The sequence below is a fragment of the Talpa occidentalis genome, unplaced genomic scaffold, assembly GCF_014898055.3.
Source record: "Talpa occidentalis isolate TD23 unplaced genomic scaffold, MPIMG_talOcc4v2.1 talOcc4.12, whole genome shotgun sequence".
NCBI classification, from domain to species: Eukaryota; Metazoa; Chordata; class Mammalia; order Eulipotyphla; family Talpidae; genus Talpa; species Talpa occidentalis.
In genome coordinates, this window is record NW_023601212.1 from 16,297,255 (window position 1) to 16,319,447 (window position 22,193).

The following is a 22,193-nucleotide window of genomic DNA, read 5'->3' on the forward strand; positions in this document are numbered from 1 at the left end:
CCTAGGACTTGTCAAATCTTAATACATGGATTCTGAAAAATCAACAGCATTCTTCCATGGATTCATTAAAACAAACAACCCCTCTTATTTATCAATGCTATTCACCCCAAGTGAAGATGACAACAATCAATTAAATAAACAAATCAAGTTTAAAAAAGCTTAACTCAAGGCAGACGTGATTAATTTCCTCATCATTGATTGACATTAACTATATTAGCCAGCTTTGCTATGGTAAAAGCAAGCCCTAAAATCTCAGTGGCTCATAACCACAGCATTTCTTTCTTTCACAGAGCATGCAGGCCCTGTGGATATGCTCTGTGTGTCTTCTCCTTCTGGGGCCTGGGCTGAAAGGGCAGCCCCTAATTTGTGATGTGGAAGGAACAGTAGAAGGAACAGTAGAAGGAACCCAAGCAAGAGAATGGGCAGAACACACTAGCCCTCTTCTGGCTTCTGAACCGTCCAACATTCCATTGGTCCAAGTATGTCACATGGTCAAGTTTGCCAACGGGGATGGGGGTCTGAAGGTGGAGGGGGTTCGCAGGGGCCACAGCAAGTCACAAGCAAACAGGCAAGGGAGCACGGTGGCCTTAGGGAAAGGGAATGGCTATCTGGACCAACAAGATCACCTTTTCTACCTTCTCTCACTTCTATTTACATGGCATTATCATTTAAAAGAACATCTCTGTTCTCTTAATTTCCTGTATCTGGTGCATTCAGCAGGAGATGTGGGCTATACCTACAATGTGGGCTATACCTTGGGGGGTGTGGGCTATACCTTGGGGGGTCTCCTGTGGAGTAGGGGCCCCTCCATCCAGACAGCCTGCTTGCTCCCTCCTTTCATCTTTCCACTGGTGCCCTTCATATCTACCCTGCCCGTCAGGGTTCCCTTCCTCTCAGGATGGGCTCACTGACTGAATTTTCCCATGAGCACACACCAGATACAAGCTACTTCGATAACTTTGTGGGATGCAGTAGCAAAGCTGGACCCTTCTCCACCCGAAGCACCCACAGGCTCCAGGGCAGAACCATCCAGCTCCACTCCAACCATCCCTCCAGATTGGCACCTGAAAAACAGAATTTCTGCTTCAGGTAATGCAGCTGCTCCTCTCTGAATAATGCATGTCGTGCACCACACCGGACCAAGGACAAGCGGTTGAGAAATTGGGGAGCTTTCATTTGATTTCATTATTTTGCTTTTAGACCCAAGCATTTGCTGCTGTCAAGCATTTCAAAGAGGACAAGACAACAAGGTGTTGGAGGCAAACAGGGAAGGTCAGTCATCCCTGGGGCGAAAGGGACTACATTGGAGAAGGTAGGGTGGGGTCAGGCCTCCCCACAGGCACAGGGTCCTAATGGAGGAACCACAGCTGAGTGCTCCATGGGGGGTCTAGGGAAATCCCTGAATGCTTGGCTAACAGGCTTTCTAGGAGATGTTTGCCTGGAGGTTGGGGATTAACGCCTCCACACACACATCAGTTAGTGGCAGGGCAGCACAGGGCCATGACAGCTATGGGACAGAAGCAGGAGTTGGAATCAGGGTCCAGAGAAAAGGATTTTTACCAGCAGAGCAAATGGTCCTGGATGTGGGAAATCTGACTGCAACAGATACAGATACAGCAATGCTTTGGCCCACACAGAGCGAGAGAGCCAAGTCAGGGTCCCCACACTCAGGAACCCCCAGTTCGCTCCTTCCAAGTTTGAGCTGCCCATTGGACCATCCTATGAGGTCCCAAGAGGCTTCATTGGTTGATGCTGCTTAAAGAAGCTGGTCTGAGGCCCCCAATTCCACCCCTGCTGCACACACCAGCTCACCCTAACCAGGCCTCTTCCCTCGTCTTGTACCTCCAAGCCTTTGCTCACGCCCATGCCCCACCTGGAGTCCTCTCCCCAACCCCTGCTGCCCACCTCCACAGACACTTGTCACCCTTGGAGGATTTGCGTGGCGCCTGCTGCTATTTGAACACTTAAGTCCACATTGATCGCTCCCTTCTCTCAATTCCTACAATTACCTCCATTAATAGCCAGTTCGTATGAACATTAATAAAAATAATAATACACAATTTCAAAGCATTTTCTCACTGGTCTTCAAGATACTCTTCTTACAGCTGTAGGGTACTCATGGGTGCCTCAGGGGCAATTTTGGGAGCCAGGGAAGCTGCAAATATGGGTGAACGCTGAGCTCCCACCCCTCCAAAAATAGCAGCTCAGCTCTTACCTTTGTTTTCTCTGACAGTTTCACATACAGTTTTTCTTTTTTAAAAAGGATTGCACTATTGATTTGGAAGCACTGCATTTTTTTTCCCTCTCATCCTCACAAGGGGCTTGTGGGGTATGGAGGACAAACTATTACCACCCCCATCTAACAACGGAGAAACTGAGGCTGAGCTCAGAGAGGTTAGATCTCGCCCTGGGAAAAGGGAGACCCCCAACATCTGTATCCTGAGTAAGTCCAGGGCACTTACAAGCCAGATGGGAGTGGCTCCACTGCCTTGTGAACTTCTTCCCGAAGTAGAAACTGCATTTACCTGCATACTTTCTGTTCCAGGTATGGTTGTGGGCACAAAGCAGGTGTTTGCTACTCACCTAGCCCTGATTTCACGTCTGCCCTCAGCTTTGTTAGAGACACAAGACTCGCCACCGCCCCCCATTTTCTCAGGTGCACATGCCCAGGAGCTGAGCCACATCTGGGACGGTCGGGGCCTGGGAGTTTTATACAATCAAAGGGATACTTTCTCATTCCTTTTCTCTTGCTGTTGACATGGTTACAAAATCTTATTATTAGCCCAGAGAATGGGGTAATAGGACACGACATTCATCTTTTCACTGCTTTAAAGAGCTGCAGTTACCTTCTGGAGAGTCATCTGTGGATCAGAGCAATAACACTGTTGCTGCATCAGACGTAGCCTCTGGCCTCTGCCTCCCTCACCAGCCTTCTTGGACCTGGGCATGAGGTGCCCCCATCAGAGTGACAGATGGGGTGTCCTTCCTTCCTGGCCTCCTCCTAGCCACACCTTGGGGATACAGCCCCTGTTCCTGCCATCGTGACCCCAGGAGGAGGCATGGCGAGGACTGCCTTCAGGTAGAGAAAGGAGCAGAAGCAGTGGGCTGACTCACGCAGGAAAAAAAAAGATAAATCGAGGTAAAATTGTTTCCAAATTGAATGTTTTTCACTATTTTCAGTGTGGTGTCTGCAGTGCTCCAAGATGATTCCCTCTCGGGGGCTTCAGAAAAGCTGTAAATAGAATGAATTGCTTTTAGGGACATAGTCTGATAGTTCGCTTCTCAAGAAAATATATGCTAATGCATGTAGACTATCATTATTGGGGAGACCTATGTACCGACTCTTTTATGTCTATGAAGAGTGGATTTCTGATTGCTAGCATTTTGCCAAAGTCTTTGTCATGCGTGGACTGAATATCTAGCAGGGAGAGGCGGATCCAGCCAGGACGACATGCTGTGTCTCCCCTAGGCCAGAGTTGGAGGGGGGTCCTGGTTTGCCCAAAGGAAGTTTCTTATGAAACTAAAAACAGAGAATGCACATCTTTGTCTAGGGACCCAAATAAAAGCCCAGCCAGTTCCAACTCGTCTGCAATTCTGGGACCTCAGGGCAGTTGATAGTCAGGGAGGCAGGCCCACAAAGGGGAGAGAGATTTGGGGGCAGGTTTGTTTCAACAGGCTGTGATGCTACACCCAGCCAGAGGGTGGCAGCACCCCCCACATGCCCTAGGAATAGTTTCTTCTCCCCATTCCAGGGCATTTTAGTAGGGGTGCTCCCTCTCTCCCAACCAGCTTCCTCTTCCTTTTCTTCTGCTATGGGAAAGTGGGTTAAACAGCACTCAGCTTTGCGAGGAACACAGCCAACAAATGAGATATCAAACGCAGCTTCCCGTGTAAGAGATCAGACTCCGGCGGGCACACACGCCAGCGCTCTGCTGGAGCTCCTGGGCTCTGCAGCCAGCTTCATTTAGGATTCATAAATACTTTTGCGCACTCCCGCACATACAGCCGCCAACGGAATTTCATTCTGTATCATCTGCATTCAAATGCAACAAAGTGAAAAAATGTGGACATTAATAAAAAGAAGAGGAAGGAAGAGGCTCGGATGCACATCTGAGGCTCTCAGTGGTGGGTGTTTGCTAGCTGATGTCTTGGTGACAGGTTCTTCCTTCTATGTGTTCCTACAAAACAGCCAGCCTTCCCCCCTGCCCGGCTCCAGCTCACCTGGACCCAGGTGGGTGAACACAGTCTATACCGGCTGGCCTGGGGTGCCTTGGTCAATGACACTTAAAAAAGGTTGAGTTTTTATTGATGTGGGCATGAGCCTCAGATGTGTGTTTACCCTCAAGTTCCTTCTTTGAGCCTCCTGGGAAGCTGGGGCATTTCTAGCTCTAGCGTGGGCCTTGGGTAGCGAGCCCAATATGCTTTTGGGAACCGGGTGATACCAGGGCAAGGCTGCCTGGTCTAAAGGGGGTAGCAGTTACTCATTCAGTGGCTCATGGCCAAGGGGAATAATTGTCATTGAATCTCCTATTTATCAATGGAAACCAGAAATTCACATTTTTTCAAAATAGGAAATCTGATTTTCAAAAATGACAGTGAATTAAAAAATTAAATATTGTGAGGTTAAAGAAAACAATTCTGGGCCTCCCTGGTGGCGCAGGCAGTTGAGCGCAGCGCTGTGAAGCTGTCAGCAGCCTTTGTGGTGCCGGTTCGATCCCCGCCAGCCGCAGAGATGCCCACATGGTGCAGCAGACCTCTCCTGTCTGGCCCACTGCTCCCCTCAGCAGTGTATTTCATCAGTCTGCCTGTTCTGTTCCCCGCTCTGTCTCTGGTGAATCCTCTCACCCTCCTGCACATCTGGCCTGTACCCTGGTTCTTGCATAAATAAATAAATCTTTGAAAAAAAAACTTAAAAAAAATAAAGAAAACAATTCCAACAGGTTATATATATATATGTATATATATATATATATATATCTCCTGCTAAGTCTACCCTAAACACCCCAGTCCACCAAATGCTTCCCTTCTCTGTTTGAAATCCAGATGATCTGAGTCCCATACATGGGGGGTTGGGTATTTCTGACTTGTTCTCCCGCTCTGCACTATTTGCTCTGCAGGACTATTTGCATGCCAAGGGCAGGTACATATCTTTTTGTTCCTAATAGTTCTCAGTTGATGTAGGTGGCCAGCAATTTTTAATGAGTTTTAATTTACCCCATTTTATAAAGGACGTGAAGCATCATCCAACATAAATAATGCTACATAAAAAAAAATGCCAAGAGTATCAGAGTAAATACTCAGACTTGACCTCCCGACTGGGTACATCTAATGTATGGTTCTGTGCCTGGCAGCCTTGCCCCAGTACTGCCTGGCCAGTTGGGCCATGTAGATTTCTCATCCTGGCTCCCAATGGCATATGGGGTTGTTGCCCAAGGAGTGCAAATTTCCTGCCAAGTGTGTGCTTCCTTGAAAGAACTTCTGAATGTCTTCCTTAGTTTATATGCAGAACCCCGAATTCTGAGAGAGGGCCCGACACCTGGGAAACCCTCACAAGTTGTTTGGAGTGCATGAAAGACAAAGCAAGTGCAGTGGTTTTGGAGAAGGAGCCTCTGGATTGTGAAGCGGAGGCAGCAGAGTGAAAGACCCGCGCTCAGCATGGACGTGGGGGCCTGATAGTCATTGGCAGCCTCTTAATGGAGCCTCTTTTGCTTGGAAGTGACAGAAATAGAACTAAAACTGGCTTAGGCAAAAAAGAGGAATGGACTGAAAGGATCTTATCCTTCCAAGTCATGAAGAACAGATTCACTTGGACCCACAGGAAACTCTGAACCACATACACACATTGTCACAACTCTGTATTTTCTTTCTCCTTTGAATGCCAGCTTTATTTTCCCCCTCTGCCACTGGGCCACCTCCCTGCATTAGGGAGCTGAGCTATGGCAATCTCTAACCTCGCATCTAAACAGCTTCCTCCCCTGGGGAACTGATTCATACTCCTTCTCATAGCAAGATTAATGTCCCAGGGAAGAGGCCCTCCAAGCCTGCCCTGGAGCCATGCAATCAGTCGTGATGACCACGAGAGTGGGGTGTGGCCGCCCCAGCTTCCTCAGACACCAACACATGGCAGCTTTATTCCAACCACAAGGTGCATTTTGGGGAAGATCATTTCCCAGAAGATGGGGACTCTGTTCCTAGAAGAATGGAGGGGTGCTGGCCGATTGACACCCCTGGGAGTTCTTACAGCACCTGGCTATAAGGGGGTCCTTTCTGTATCATCTCATTTTATTTATTCCCCACAAAACTTTGAGGAGGGTAGGGTGTTTATAATTGTTCCTGTGTTGCTGATGGAAAAAAAATGAGATTCAGAGAGGTGAAGCAATTTAACCAAGGTCACAAAGCTTTCAAATAGCCAATCTAGGACTCAATTCAAGTCATTAAAAAAAAGATTCAATACCAGTGTTCAGTCCCTTATAAAGGAAGTGAGCGCACGTCCAAAATAAAGCATCTCTATTGCACAACGTCGCTTCCCTAAATGACCTAAAGCCTTGGCTGGCAGATCCCTAGCTGGTTGCTGCCTCAGCTCATCTGGGATATCACTGAGATGGGGTGCCCTGAAGGACAGGGGTGGACCTCAGTGGTGTCTCTGCTCGGTTTAGGAATCCTGTTGTCTACCTAAGATCCATATTCAAATATCCGAGCCCCTTCCCTACCCCACTCTTGATAGTCTAGCCTTGGACATTTAGAGGCACTTCTGCCTCATGAAATGCCTGGAGTCTTCCGGTGTGGAAGCACTGCCCCCCAATAGGCAAAGAAGAAGGGGAAAGGGGGCAGATAAAGAAGCAGAGCTGACCGAGACGAAGGTGACCATTTTCATTCCGCACCTGAGAGCATCTCCACTTGCCTTTGGTGGGTTGCACAACCTGGTCGTGCAAGCTGAGGCCAGGGAGCAAAAAGCACATGCATGGCATCTTCCATCCCAAGAGGATGGCGAAAGGAGCCTTCCTTAGCCATCTCGCCACCACACTCACCAAGTCTCATGACCTCTCCTGCTTTTGAGGCGAATCATAAATATGCATCTTTCTTTCCTCCTGCATGTCAATGCCCAGCGAAGGCTTGGATCGAATTGATTTGAGTAGGATCAGCCAGGCCCTGCGTCCACGCTGCCTTGCCTGAGTGTAGCCGGCGCGGCACACTAGAGAGAATTACTCCTGACACTGGGATTATATCTCTGCCAAAAGCATCAATAATCTATTAAAGATGTGAGATAATATAAAACTAATTATCAATGGAGGAAACCCTTCACAAGGAGAAGGCAAGCTAGGTTTCGATTTCCCTTTCTAGTGAACCCTACCCCCTCCATCCCACAACGATTTGCTGTTCCCTGGGTTTGGCCTCATGCATAATTCAGTGATCCGCGTGGCAGGAAAATATTTAGAAAACTTCTTTTGCCTTCTCCAGGAGGCTGGGGCAAAGGTGTCTCACAGCTGTTCATCCATGCAGGGAAAGCTATCTCTGCCGACACCGGCTGGGAAGGACGGGGGCCAAGGCCTCCTTCACTCCCATTTGGTGGCTTGCCTAAGGGTGACATAATGAATTGCTGGGACCCATTCAGAGAAGAAAAACACAAGTTGGATGAGATAAATTGATGCCACCCCAATCTTTCCAGCAGTCGTGTTGGTGGGAACTCCTCCACCTTGGAGATTTTGCTTTCTCAGAAGGACACAGCAGGGCTCTGTGGTGCTGATGAAGGTAGAAGAACAAGAGCTTTCTAAGGGGCTACAGGGAAATTCACAGAATTAGATGGCCCCTAATTTTACCCATTTATTCGTTCTGAAAAATTGAGCTTCTATCCTGCTCTGGGCACTCTGCTAGATCCTGGGAATGCAATGAAAAACACTCATTATTTGGGGAGGCACAAACAAGTCTATAGATAATCTGCTTTACATTTCTGATGCTGAGAGGTTGGAACTAAAACAGCCAAGGAGGGGGACAGGTCACTGTCTGTGGGTTGCCACCCACACAATTTCAAGACCACTCAGGCTCAAGGTGCAACGATAATCGGGTTTGTTAAACAAAGGAGGGGTCAGGTAAAAGGAAAGCACTTGCAATGCCACAAGTGGCCAGCTGTCTCACCACAGGTAGTGTCCATGGTGTCAGGGAGTTCCAAACAAGGCCACTCATGGAAGATGGCACCATACCTTTGATGAGAGCCTGGAGTTGGTGGTACAACAGTGAGCAGTGCACCAGGATCCAACTCACAGTGGCATCTGGAGGTGCTGGCAGGTGGGGCGGCCCAGGTGACATTGAAGCAGCTCACAGCAATAGTCTGAAGGCCGGGCTGGACAGCACTGGATGTCTGATTGACAGAAACAGAGGCAACAGCACCATGAGGCAGTACCAGATGATCAAAAGTGGTGAAGCACTCTCAGAGGAGGCCCCACACAGGTCAGCAGTGCCAGTCAGCACTGGTCACAGGAGGCGGTGTCAGAGACACTTGTGTTATTGCTCCTTGTGAGCTATTGGCTTATACCAACATCACACAGCTCTTTCAGAGAGACACCAGGCCCCTGTCAGCAGTGCTCCTTGCAGGCAATGTCTGAGTCAGCTCTAGAGGCAGGTGCATGGCTGGATCTCTGCATAGATCTACTGAGGTCTGGAAGTCTGCAAAGATCACAGAGTCTGCAAAGTTCTGTGAAGGTCTACTGAATCCTTTTCGGAGGCATTCTGGTGAATCCCTCAAGCTGGCACCTGCTCTGCCTTATATCCTGTTCAGTGTCTCCACCCCATAAGCCTGATTGGACCATTTTTCAACCCTAGCTGTTTGATTGATGCTGCTCTATTTTCAATACACATAATGAACTCAAGCCCTTGGATGTAACCAGCAAGCTCGAACCTGATTGGTCCACTGAGCTTGAACTTAACTGGTCCATTTATGATCCTGACAACAGCTTCCAAAGGGGGAAACCGTGGCATCTGCCCAGACCCAATGTACACTGAGGTCAGGGCAAGCTCATGACCTGGTGGACTCTGCAGAGCCACAGCCAGAGCCAGCCTCAGTGGAGTCAGCAGCACACTGCAGCCAGGGCTCCTCAGTGGGGCTGGTGCACCAGCGCCGGGGACCCTGCAGCAGTGCAGGGTGGGCTGCTGCTGAAGCCCACCATTTGTAGGCCATTCTCCCTGTGGCTTCAGGAAAGTACAGCACCAGAGCACCCCCAGTGGGGCCCAACACTGAATTCTGGTTCAGTAATCCTGAGACAGAGGCCTTGGGGCTTAGGGCTGCCTCCGCTCCCAGATCTCTGGGGCTAGTTTGCTCTGGACCTGGGCAGCCACAGCTGCTATAGAGGCTGAAGCCACTGCCCTGCACACTGCCCAAGGGAGGCACACTTTGGCACCTCCTCTGCAGCCCAGACAGATGCCACAGGAGCCCCAGGGACTCTGGCACCAAAACCTGGCTGGCGCTGGGGCAGGGGCCAGCGCATGCTAAGGATGCACAGTGCCAGCAAAGCTGCCATGCCCCTCCGCTTGAGCAGTGGCAGAGCCACTGCAACGGAACCACTTATGCTTTCATTCATTGATCAGAAATATATATCTTGGGTGCCAATGACATGCTTGGGCCTGCACTAAATGCTGGGAGTATGACAGTGAACAGGAAGAGATGAAACAAAGCCTCTGATGAGGACTTGAACAGAGCAGTTCATAATAGACAGGCACAGGGTAGTTAGAGAGCCCTGAAGGAAAGAGTGGGGATACAAGAGAAAGCAACTGAGGTCTCTGTGAAGAAGGGATATCAGAGCAGAAATGTATGGCTCAGATGAGGCCAGGCGTGCCAGAAGATGCCCAGGAAGTATGTTGGCAGCAGCAGTCTGCTTGTAAATGTTTTACAGCCTCTCTCTGGGGAAAAAGAAAGCCCTGATTCCTAGTGTTTGCCAGCTCCCATGGTGTAAATACTCCCACATCGCCAATTTCAAGTTGCCAAAGTGATATCGCTGCACACAGAATTGGGAAGAACTCTGCACAACTAGTTCCCACTGGTCTGTGCAAACACTCCGCCAGCAAATCACAGGTTGCTAGCTACCTGGCTGAACCCAGGGGTGGGGAGGGAGAGGGCCCAGGTCCATGTTAAGGAATCACAGCCAAATGGATGGGCCTGGGAGAGTTCTCCGCTACAGGCTGAGAATCAGCAGTTGCTATATTCAGATACAACTACCAAATAGTACATGGACAGCACAGCCCACAACTCCATGCAAGAGGCACTGTGCCTGACGCTTCTAGATTCCGTTTTCAAATTGGATTCTCCCATACCACCAACCAAGGTATTTTCTACTTAATTTAATATGTGTATGGGAAATAGGTAAGGCACAGTGCTAGGGTACAAAAAATGAGAAATACAGAATCCCTGCCTTCATGTCACTTGCAGATGGATAAAGGGAAACAGGAAAAGAAAATTAACATTCAGTAAACACCTACATTGAAATAAATTAGAGAGGCCAGGAGGGAGAGAACATGGGAGGATCACATGTATTTTCTCTCATATCAAGAACAAATTTTTATAGTTTGATGTGACTCAGAATTTTCAGAAGGAGAGAATATTAGGGCCAGATGAACCAGATGGGTGGTTTTCTTTGGTGGAGGCCAGGAAAATGCTATCCGACCGAATCGTTCTCATTAGTCTTTTAGTAAATACAGTGTTCACCAATCAAGGGGGCTTTCAGGGGGACCCCCATGAGGTCAGCTTATAGAGTTTGGCTATTGACATCTTTGAGAATCAGGAATCTGGAATCCACAGAGATGGGTAACATAGGGAATTGACAATCCATAAAATGTCACAGAAATGCCCAGAGACCTGTGGGCCTGGCTATCACTGCCTTCTAACTGAATGGAGATGCCATCATTCATTACATAAAGTTTATGTAAAAGGGATGGTTCTATTTCTAGTTGGTATCTTGTTGTCGGTCTCTGATGTTTGCAGGGCTGGCCAGTCATCAGTCATCCACTGTCTGGCCTTTGTCTGTGATTCTCAAAAAAAATGTGCTGATCTATCTCATATTAGCAATGAGGAGTTTGAGATTCTGGCAGAAAAATCTGGCAGAAAAATCCAGCAGAGTTGCAAACTTCGGGCCAAAGCTCCAAAGAGAAGTTCATGCTGGTTATGCACCCAGAAAAGACAGCTGGATGCTTGGGAGTGATTATTCCTTTACTTCTAAGCAAGGACGCAACATTTCTAAGAATGGAAAGGAAGAACACTTTCAGGACTATTCCCACTGGAGGCAAGAAGAGAATCAGAAGAGGTAACTGGATAAGAGATGTTCATTTCCTAGAAATAAATAAAGAGAAAAACATGGAAATAAAGAGTTTCAAAAAAGTTGGACAAGATCAGCAGATTTGAAAGGAGTCTAGAAATTATGAGATTGAGGAAATGTCTTTCAAACAGCTGATGAAAAGATCATGTTGGGCCTTCCTGGTGGCTCAAGGGGTTAAAACACAGCACTATGAAGCTGTCTGCAGCCGCTGCAGAACGAGTTTGATCCCCAGCCAGGGAGGTGATTCACATGGCGCAGCAGACCCCTCCTGTCTCACCTGCTGCTCCACTCAGCAGTGTGTTCCAGTAGATCTGCCTGTTCTGCTCCCCACTCTGTCTCTGGTGGATCCTCTCACCCACCACATCTCTGACCTTCACCCCACCTCTTGTATTCATAAATAAATAAATCTTTAAAAAAGAAAAGGTCATCTTTGTGACCTTTTTTAGTTAGTGTCACTAGCTACTAACAGCTGTATAACTCCTTGCAGTGTGTGTGTGCATGCTGGGGGCACATTTTCCTAATCTATTAACTCATTTCACACTTATAACAAAGGAGATGAAGAAAGTGAGGTTCCTATACAGGAACTGAGGCCCAGTTTTCTGACTCAGAATCTCGCCGTCTCTGGGATGTACAGTTTCTCTAGGGAGAACACGTTGGGAGCAAAGCAGGACTATATGGAAGGTAGGCAGTGCAAGGATGGGGTCAAGGTTGAGGCAGTGAGAGTAAAACTTTCTCTTCAAAAGTCTGGGTGGCAAAGAGAAATTGAACAGCAATTAGAGGGAATTTCTGTTTGCTTGTTTCAGGGTAAAAATAACTCTAAATGTTTTGAACCAAGAAAGGAATACTGGGACCTCAAAAAAGACCTCCAAAGAGATAAGGGAACTGGGTCGAAAACACATGTGGAGGCAAATCACTTTGAGAGTAAAAAGACAGAAGAAATAGTGGGCGTCAAGGAAAAGATGTCATGGGCTCACCTGTAAGGCTAAAAGGGGGCATGCAGAATGGAGGGATTAACAAAGGAGCAAAGACTATGCATTGGAGCAAAGAAAGTTTGTTCAATAAATGGTGCTGGGAAAACTGGGTCGCTACATGCAAAAGAATGAAGCTTGACCACTACCTCACACCATACACAAAAATCAACTCAAAATGGATTAAAGAACTAGACATAAGACCTGAAACCATAAAATACATAGAAGGAAATATAGGCGAAACACTACGGGATTTGCATATCAAAGACATCTTTACAGACACATCACCCAAAGCAGTGATAGTGAAGAGAAAGATAAACAGCTGGGACTACATCAAATTAAAGAGCTTCTGCACAGCAAAAGAGACAATAACAAAAACAAAGAGAAACCCCACCAACTGGGAGAACATTTTTGCACCCAACACTAATGATAAAGGACTGATCACAAAAATCTGCAAAGAGCTGATGAGACTCAGCAACAACAAAGAAAATAATCCAGTCAAAAAATGGGCAGAAGAGCTAAAAAGAAACTTCTCTGAAGAGGAAATGCAAATGGCCAACAGACATATGAAAAAATGTTCAACATCACTTGTCATCAGGGAAATGCAAATCAAAACTACCATGAGATACCATCTCACACCAGTGAGAATGGCACATATTAAAAAAACTAGCAACAACAAATGTTGGCGAGGGTGTGGAGAAAAAGGAACTCTTGTGCACTGTTGGTGGGAGTGCAAACTGGTCCAACCACTATGGAGAGCTGTGTGGAGATTTCTGGACCTACTAAACATAGAGCTTCCATATGATCCAGCAATTCCACTCCTAGGTATTTACCCAAAGGACACAGAAACATCAATTCCAAAGAGCACCTGCACTCCTATGTTTATAGCAGCACTGTTTACAATAGCTAAGCTTTGGAAACAACCCAAATGCCCAAAAATAGATGACTGGATCAAGAAGATGTGGTACATATATACCATGGAATATTACTCAGCATTCAAAAAAGATAAACACATGCAATTTGCAGCAACATGGATGGCACTGGAAGGGATCATGCTCAGCGAAATAAGCCAAAAAGAAAAAGAAAAATACCGGATGGTCTCACTCATAGCAGGAATCTAGAAAACTTAAATAAGGGACCAGGAAAATGAATATAAGAAAGTGAAAATCAAAATCAACAAAAAACTATGAACCAGAGACACTTTTTGGGGGGTGGGGGGCGGGAGGGGAAGGATTGGGGTCAGAATGGGGCGTTTGCAATTGTATGGGGGAATATAAAAATAAAATTTAATATTTAAAAAAAAAAAAAAAAAAAAGAAAGGCAAAGGGGCAGGAAATTCTGTGGGTATCTTCTTGATGACCTCCAGACATACTCTCATGTTCCACTTACGTCTCTTGGGGTCAGAAAGGACCCAGAGGCTTCCCAGAGGAACCACTTGTGGCACAGACAGTACTTTTATGGGAGAACCATGGTATCATGCAAACACGCTGGCATAATGGCATAATGCAAAACCATGGTATAATGCAAACATGCAGCATTCAAGAGTGCAGTTCTGGAATCCAAACTTCTCCTAGGCCTTATGTCCACAGGTCCCAGCGACTGGACACTGTCCCTGCAAGCCACTGTTATCTCAAACTCACTGGCACTGCAACCATTAAGTATCAGAATCTCCAGTGTTGGGAAGCTTACTCCAGCTAATCCTTGAATTCCCTGGCTGACAACTGCACCAACTGCTATGCTCGATCATTTCCTGTGATAAGGAACTCACTTCTTTGGCAGCCAGCCCCATTTTCAGACATGTCTAATGGATACAAAATTCTTCCTTATATTTGTCTTAGATCTGACTTCTGGGCAACACAGATACAGGAATAAATTGGCCAATTCTTCTGTCTCTGCAAGAGGTTGGTCATCAAAAATTTGAAGAGCCATCTTGTCTCCCTACATTTTCCACACTTTCAGGCAAACAAACCATATTCCTATTATTTCTGGGCTTCTAACTATCATCTTCATGTTCCCCTGGACACATCCCATGACACCAATGACCACAGATGAGCTGAACCCCCTCCAGTTTCTCTTCTCTCAGGTTTGTCCTGAGTGCAGTCAGACTAACCATCCTAAAAGTGATTTTTTTTTTCTTTTACTGGTCACTTGCCTTGTTACAGAAACTGCAGAACTTCTGCATGAAACACGAGACAAAGTCCAAACCTAGCATAGATTCTCTGGAATAAGGCATTTCAGAATTTCCCCAAGCCCTTCTCTGTTCTGCAAGCGCCCCTCCAACCAGGTTTATTCACTCATCTTTCTATTCATTCAGTAACTTGTTCGTTAAGGAAACAATAATTTTGATTCTTTAGGGAGGCACTCTGACAGGTTATGGGAAGACAAATATGACAGAGACGAGATCCCTGACAACCCTGATTTATCTTCTATCCCTATAATTTTGCCTTTTTCAGTATATCTTAAAATATAATCTATAATTTATAGACATATACATGTAAATAAATATAAAACTATATAATTGAGCATGTGTCTTTTTGAGACAATCTTCTTTTACTTAGCATAATGCCTTTGAAATTCCTCCATTATTGCAAGACTTAATGTTATGAAAATTACTATCTTAGCTAAAACAAAATACAGATTCAATGCAATCCCTATCAAAAAACCCAGTAACATTCTTCACAGAAATAGAACTAAAAATTGTAAAATTTGTTCAGGACAGAAGACCCTAAACAGAAAAAACAATCCCAAGAAAAAAGAACAATAATAGAAGTATCATACCCCTTCACTTCAAATTACACTACAAAGTGTTAGTACTCAAAACAGTATGGTATTAGAATAAAAACATACACACAGATAAATGGGTTTGAGAGCCCCAAAATAAACCTACACATATATGGAAAACTTATTCACAATAAAGAGGCCAAGCATATACATTGCTTTTCAGAGGTCTTTTTCATTTTAAGTCTATTGCTCTACATTATCTTTCAGATGGCTATTATAATATTTCAAGTTCCTGATGCACAAATCCTCCTGTTGGTGTATCTGCTGATTATCACTCACAATACACCATTTTCATGTATCTTCCTCTGATTTCCCTAGGTCCTAATTTCCTCCTTCATTTCCCCCCTTCTTTCTTAAGAGTTCAGTTATGTGTTTACAGTATTATTATTGATTAAATACCAAACATTAAAGAAGATTTCAGTGGGAAGATTCTCAGTTTATAATGATCTGTCATCTTGCCAAAATTGTGAGTCTGGGCTCCTTGTTCTTAAGCACATGCTTCCCTGCATATAGGCAAACAGGTAAGAGCAAAGGTGTTGTCTTAAGTGGATCATTTCTATCTTTGTCAACTTTAAAACTTGGTGACAACTATCTCCATTGATATTGAATTTTATTTTTAGTAAAGTTGTTTGGGTTGTGGGAACCAACAACAAGCAAGTAAAATTTGATACAGAAGTGCTTAAACTAGGAGGGGGGGATGGCAATTATTCCAAGGACACAGGGCCTCTCAAGCACACTGGGGAAAAGGAGCAGCTGAGCCTCAGGGTGGACTGACCAGGCTGCCAAGTGCCCAAGCAGTACTCACTCTGGGTGTCTGGCCTCACCTCTCTGCATATCTGCTTTACTCTTCTCTATCTTCCTTCAGATGCCCTTCATCTGGCACATGTGATTATCAGTTACTGACAGCTAAGTTCACCTGTTTACTCCTTCTTTTTTCCAGGGACGAGCTTAGTCTGAACCCAGTCTCCATTCCTTTCTCAATTGCTGGGGGAGGCTGAACTAGCCCAACTGGATCGTGAGTCTATACTGGTCTTCTCACCTATGGACAAGAGATCTAGGCCAAATGACACAAACACAGCATCTGGACCATGTCAGACAGTTGTCAAAGAACAGGGTGATCATGGATTGAGAAAACACCCCCAAAAGTCAGTTACCTCATCTCTAAGCACAATATTATCTTTTGCATCATGTCTCATATGTGGCCTGGGAATTGGTAGATAACAGTAAAAAAAATGTAGAAAGAGGTCCTAGCAGATGCTGTGAGCCCAAATTATGATGGGATGTTTCCACAAAAGAGGAAGAAGAATTTCCATAAAAAGGAAGAAAAGAATAGTTCTAGAAACAGAACCAGGGAAGTAATAGAAAGTGGCCCCAGGTCCTTGTTTACACATAATAGTAGAGAATAAGAACCTCCCAGCGTGACGACAGCAGAGGAATCCAGGACCTCAGGGAGCTCTGATCAGGGTTTTTATTACACACAGAAAGAGAGTGGACTGGTGATGAAGTTGAACATACAGGGGTTTTGCTTTTTCTCAAAGCAGTGTGTGTAGATGGGTCACAAAGGAGGGGAGGAAGACGGAGGGGGAAGTAACTAGTAAGAGATGAGAGGGCAGATAGCAGTGGAGGTGCAGAGCAGTATAAGGAGAATTTGCAGGCAATAAAGAGCTGACACTGAGCCAGGAGCAGGGATGGACTTCCTCTGGGATAACTGGCTCCCTGTAGGATGTGGATAAAGTGCTCACGAGCCGTCGGGTTTTCCTTCTGTGAATGTCTTGTGTGTTCTACCCCTTCTCATTTTCCTCTATTCTGTTTCCAGCAGTCCATCCTTTAAGATCCAGCTCAATTCCCACTTCTCATGTGAAGTCTTCCTGCACTCCCCGATCTACACGGACCACTCCTGCCTCCTGTGGCCTTTCTGGTCTACACCATTCATTTGGTGACAATGTTGGACTTTGTACTGTCATTTGAGATGCTCTCCATCTCCTATAACACCATTTAGCTATTCATAGTTTATGTTCTGTTTTACTAATGAGGCTGGAAGCTTCACAAGGGAGGAACATGTCTTGTACTTTTTTTGTATCCACTGTACCATGGTGGATAGTGACCCTCATGCAGTAGGTGTTTAATATGTATTTATATAGACTGCCTCGGTTCAGTATGTATTAATATATATCCATATGGACTACCTGGACTTAACATGTATTAATGTGTATTTATGTGGACTGCCTGGTTTGATATGTATTAATGTACATTTATACGGACTGCACAGTTTGAAATGTATTAATGTGTATTTATATGGACTTCCTGGGATTGATATGCATTAATGTGTATTTATATGGACTGCTGGGTTTGGTATTTATTTATACGGACTGCCTGCATGCTTGCCTATAACCTCCAGCACTATCATTGATTGACGTTCAGCTTACCTATTTGTGAAGTAGAGATAATAATATCCACTCTCTTTTCACCTATTTTTTCCTCTCTGTAGATATTTCTTGAGCACCTATCCTGTGTAAGGGTGAGTTTATGGAGCAAAAGCTTATTAACAAGATCACTAGAAGCATCAAATAAGATAATGGACGTGAAAAATGCCACAGAACCCAGGAAGCACTTAGAAAGGAAAGGAATTATTTAAACATTTAGACATTGGAACATTAACTAAATTATTTTATAAGCTCCCTCCTGAGTTCCTATAGCACTCTGCGCATACAGTACCTATATTATAGCACTTATCACATTGTGGTATAGTTATTTGTGTACGTTTCCAGCTCTGCCCCAGACTGAGAGCTTCCACACTGAATCCCCAGCACAGTGCCTACCACATAATAGGTCTCAGTAAATATTTTAAATAAATTAATGAATGAAAGAAAATCAGCATCCAAGGGCTCTCCGCATATGAAAATGTGTTCAGACAATGAGCACACTGAGAATTCTATCCTAAGAAATCCAGTGGAGAAGTTTACAAAGGAAAACCTTTGCCTTGAGGGTGCTTACAAATGGAATGGGAGAGTCCATGCATCTGAAAATGATTTAAGATAATTTATCAAATTACCTAAAATCAGTTGTATTTTTTTAAGATTTATTTTCATTAATTATGCATACAAGAACTGGGGTGTAGGCCAGAGGTGTGGGGGTAAGAGGATTCACCAGAGACAGAACGGGAAACAGAACAGGCAGATCTACTGAAAAACACTGCTGAGGGGAGCAGTGGGCACACCAAGAGAGGTCTGCTGTGCCATATGGGTCAGCTCCCTGGCCGGGCATTGAACTCATGCTGCAGTGGCTGCAGAAAGCTTGATAGTGCTGAGACTTTAACCCCTGTACCACCAGGAAAGACCCCTAAATATCAGTTGTATTTGAAAACTATGACACAGACAGTGATGGATTTCATTAAAAAAAAAAACATAAGAAGCTAGAGGGGTAAGTCAGGGAAAACTTTTCAGAGAAACAGAATTATATTGGGAGGCACTGGCAATAGAAACAAAAGTTAGAGTCTAATACTCTCTGGAGTGGAGCACTGGCTATCTGCACGGGGGCTTAAGTTCTGAGAGCTGTGGAGCTTGGGGATGTTCTGTGTGCTGGGCATGCATGCACGCATGCGCGCACACACACACACACACACACACACACACACACACACTCCACATACATCTCTGCAGCTAGCGTTGTGGGTGATGGGCTGGAAGTGCTGTCCCTCTCTGGAGGGAAATCCTCTCTCCTCAAGTGCTTCTTTCTTTGCTTTCACATCGACCCTTTGAAGGTAGCAGCTTTGCAGCTCTCAAGAGCTCTCTCCCAGGACTGGGGCCGCTCTGCAAATGCCCCCATTTCCTGGATGTAGCACAGAACTCGTTCAATTATGATTCTTTGTTCCACAGAACAAAGATGTTTTCCAATGCCTTTGATCATCTTGGGAACAGGACATTTGAGTAGGTTGGCAGAAGGCAGAGCCAGGGTGACAGTGGTTTATCTCACTCAAGGTTGGAGGTGGAGAGCGCAGGTCCCTGCTATCGGGGTGATTGTGTGGGGTGGGTGATAAGGCAATTTTCTTCCCAGCTCACAATCTGCTCTCCTCAAACAGGATCCAGAGAGATGGCCCGAGAGCTCACCCGACAATGTGTATTTGTGTTCATTGATTTCACAAGTATTTACCGTGCTGCTATGACATGGTAGCTATTATTCTAGGTGCTGGGAATAAACCTACAAGCAGGAGAAAAAGGCTCACTGTTTTTTCAATGGAGATTATATCTAAGTGAGAGAAGAAAGAAAATCAACAAGTTGTTTTTATATAAGCTAATATATAAATACTATTAAAAATAATTATGTCATAGAGAGAGGTCAGATGGGGAAGACCTCCCTGTAGGTGTGATTATTTGAGCCAAGAGCTAAAGAATAATGTGGAAGCAGCCATATAAAGAACCAAGGAGGGCCTCCCCTGGTGGCGCAGCGGTTGAGCACTGGGCTGCGAAGATGCCCGCAGCCTCTGCAGCGCCGGTTCAATCCCAGCCCCCGGCGAGGGTCCCACATGGTGCGCAGACCTCTCCTGACGCCCGCTGCTCCCCTCAGCAGTGTTTCTTCAGTCTGCCTGTTCTGTTCCCTGCTCTGGCTCTGGTGAATTCTCTCACCCTCCCACACTTTTGACTATACCCAGTGCTTGTATAAATAAATAAATAAATCTTAAAAAAAAAAAAAAAAGAACCAAGGAGAGGGCATCCCAGTCAGAGAAAACAGCCAGTGCTGAAGTGGAGGCAGGAACAAATTTGGAGACCCCGAGGTGTGTGTATGGGCTGATTCACACATACATGTGCGCCTATGCTAGACAAAGCAGAGGGAGTAAAAGTGTGGGGGAAGACAGAAAAGGCCAGATCACACAAGTTTCAAGACCTATGGTGATAACTGGGATTTTATTCAGAGTGCAATAGGAAGTCGTTGAACTGCTGGAAGCAGAGGGATGATGTGATCCTAGGGAGAATACTTCGGATCCATTTTGTGCTGATGGAGGTGGCAGCTGTGCAAGGCATGAAGAGTAGTGAGGCTCCTGGATGACCCTAAACCATCTACCCCTCCTGACACATGGAGTCTAGCATGTGGAGACATTACCCATCATCCTCATAGATCACTTTAAGATATGTTGAACTGGAAACCCCAAAGAGTTGAGGCTACTTCTTTCTGCATGTTCCTTAAAAAGCCAGGTTGGTGACGAGTGGATGGACGATGGCTCAAAAGTCTATCACCAGAGTCGCCAAGATCATCTCTAATTACTCCCAATAACCAGTGTCTCTTCTACAATGAAATTCTACCTCATAAGCACCTGGTTTTTTGGTCTATTCATAGATTTCACCCCTGGGAATTTTCCATTAGCCCAAACACTTCACCCTATGACTTCGTCCAACTTTTCTCCACAAGCAGAATGTTTGATCAAGGTAACTTAGAGAAGCTAATCCAATCTGCTCGGTTTATAAATGAGTGAACTGAGATTCTCCTGAAAGGGGAAGTGATTTGATAAAAACCTTGCAATCCAGATTTGGGTCTCAAATCTTTTCCCCTTCCAGTGTGCATGGCTAATGTGAAGAGGGACAGTTAGCTAAATCAGACCAGCACCTTGATTCAGAAGAAGGCCTTCTCCCCATTAAACCAAGTTTCCCAAAACTAGGAGTCTGGAAAGTGAAAACGGCATGATTGACCGGATAGCCACTCAAGATCCAAAATCTGTAGCTTAGAACCTTGAAGTACTGCAGAGGACAGAGATCACGGGGAGCTGAAAATCTTATCAATGTTTTCATAGCTGCAGGAAGTTTCAGGTAAAATATCCCAGGCCAGGGATTTGACAGCCAGTACTTACTCTTAATTCCTGGCAGCCAGGCGACTCACCTTGGGGCCAGGGAAGGCAGGTGCTGGGCAGGGGCAGGACAGCTCTCTTTGAGGGGTGAAGGGGATGGGCCCTGGTAATCCAATATCCTCTTGGCGCCACTCAGCTCTCTAGTCCAAATCCATCACTGCAAATGAACCAGGTGACAGGATTAAATATCCCCTAATTGCAGTCCCCCGGGAGGGGCTGTGCCAGCTGTCTCGTCCACATGCCTAGCCCAGCAGATGGGAGATCAGATATCAAAGGGTCACTTCTGACGACCCACAAGGCGGCCTGGGTCCCGGCCACCTGGGTTGAGTGGCAGGAGGAACCGAGAGCAGATTGGGGCACCCTAATGGGCCTGAAAACCAGAATATTCAGTACCGTCTGGCCCCTTGCCTTTTCTGTAATAAGGTCTAGGCGACTCCATGGCTGTTCCTTACTGGTCCGCCTTATTCAGCAGGACAGGATTTGGGGCTCCCGCCTTCTGAACTCACTGCTAGAAATGGATTTCTGTCCCAGAAGTCTCCATATACCCAAAGTTGTGCACAAGTCCATCAGCTCCAGTCCCTGCCTCTGGGCAAGCCCTCAGGGACCAGGATTTCCTATTTCTCCTCTAGCCTTCTCAGGAAAGAGACTTCAGAGGTTTGCTTGGTTGTGTTTTCTGGCGTCCTGAGCTGATATAAAGTGTAGGTTCTCCAAATCCACCAAGGATCGAGCAAGAAGGAAGGGTACTTCTATTTAGGCTCCAGAAATGGACTTGAATACCAAGTCAAAGCTCCTGGCTGGGGGGTGGGGGGCTCTCTGGGGGTTCTCACTGGGCTGGACTGAGCATGTCCACAGAAGCGGGAGGCGGAGAGGAGCACACAGTGCTTTCCCTCCAAGACCTTCCTGTTTGGGAGACTCTACCATTGTCTTGCCTCCAGGCTCCTCTCACCCAAATCAGCTTCCATCAAAGGGCCCTGGCAGCTCTGTGGGAATAAGATACATTTTCATTGAGCTAAAATCATGATATTGCAAAATCAGCAGGAGCAGGTACAAGCCAAGAATAACTCTCCATTCAGGGAAGGCGAGACCACAAAGCAAAATAAAGGTTTGCACGCCAAACCTCACCAAGGCTCGGGCCAAAGGACCAGCACCCGCGTCAGGGCCACTCAAGGCCCACGCCAAGAGGATTGTCGAAGAGTCTGGAGACCTTAAAAACAGCACAATTGTTGAAAATGAAAAGACCTCAGCAGAGGGGCCACAGATCAGGTCCGCTGTCTTTGGTGAAGCCAGGGGTGGCATCAGAAGAGGGAC

At 46.0% G+C, this 22,193-nt stretch overlaps 1 long non-coding RNA gene across 1 annotated transcript; it reads right to left on the reverse strand.

Moving 5' to 3' along the window:
* Positions 1 to 3,955: 3,955 nt before the first annotated feature.
* Positions 3,956 to 21,100, reverse strand: LOC129145465 (uncharacterized). Its single transcript, XR_008551041.1, has 3 exons — positions 20,918 to 21,100; positions 8,199 to 8,356; positions 3,956 to 4,033 (listed from the first exon to the last, which is right to left on the reverse strand). It is a non-coding gene; the product is annotated as an uncharacterized LOC129145465 (long non-coding RNA).
* Positions 21,101 to 22,193: the final 1,093 nt, after the last annotated feature.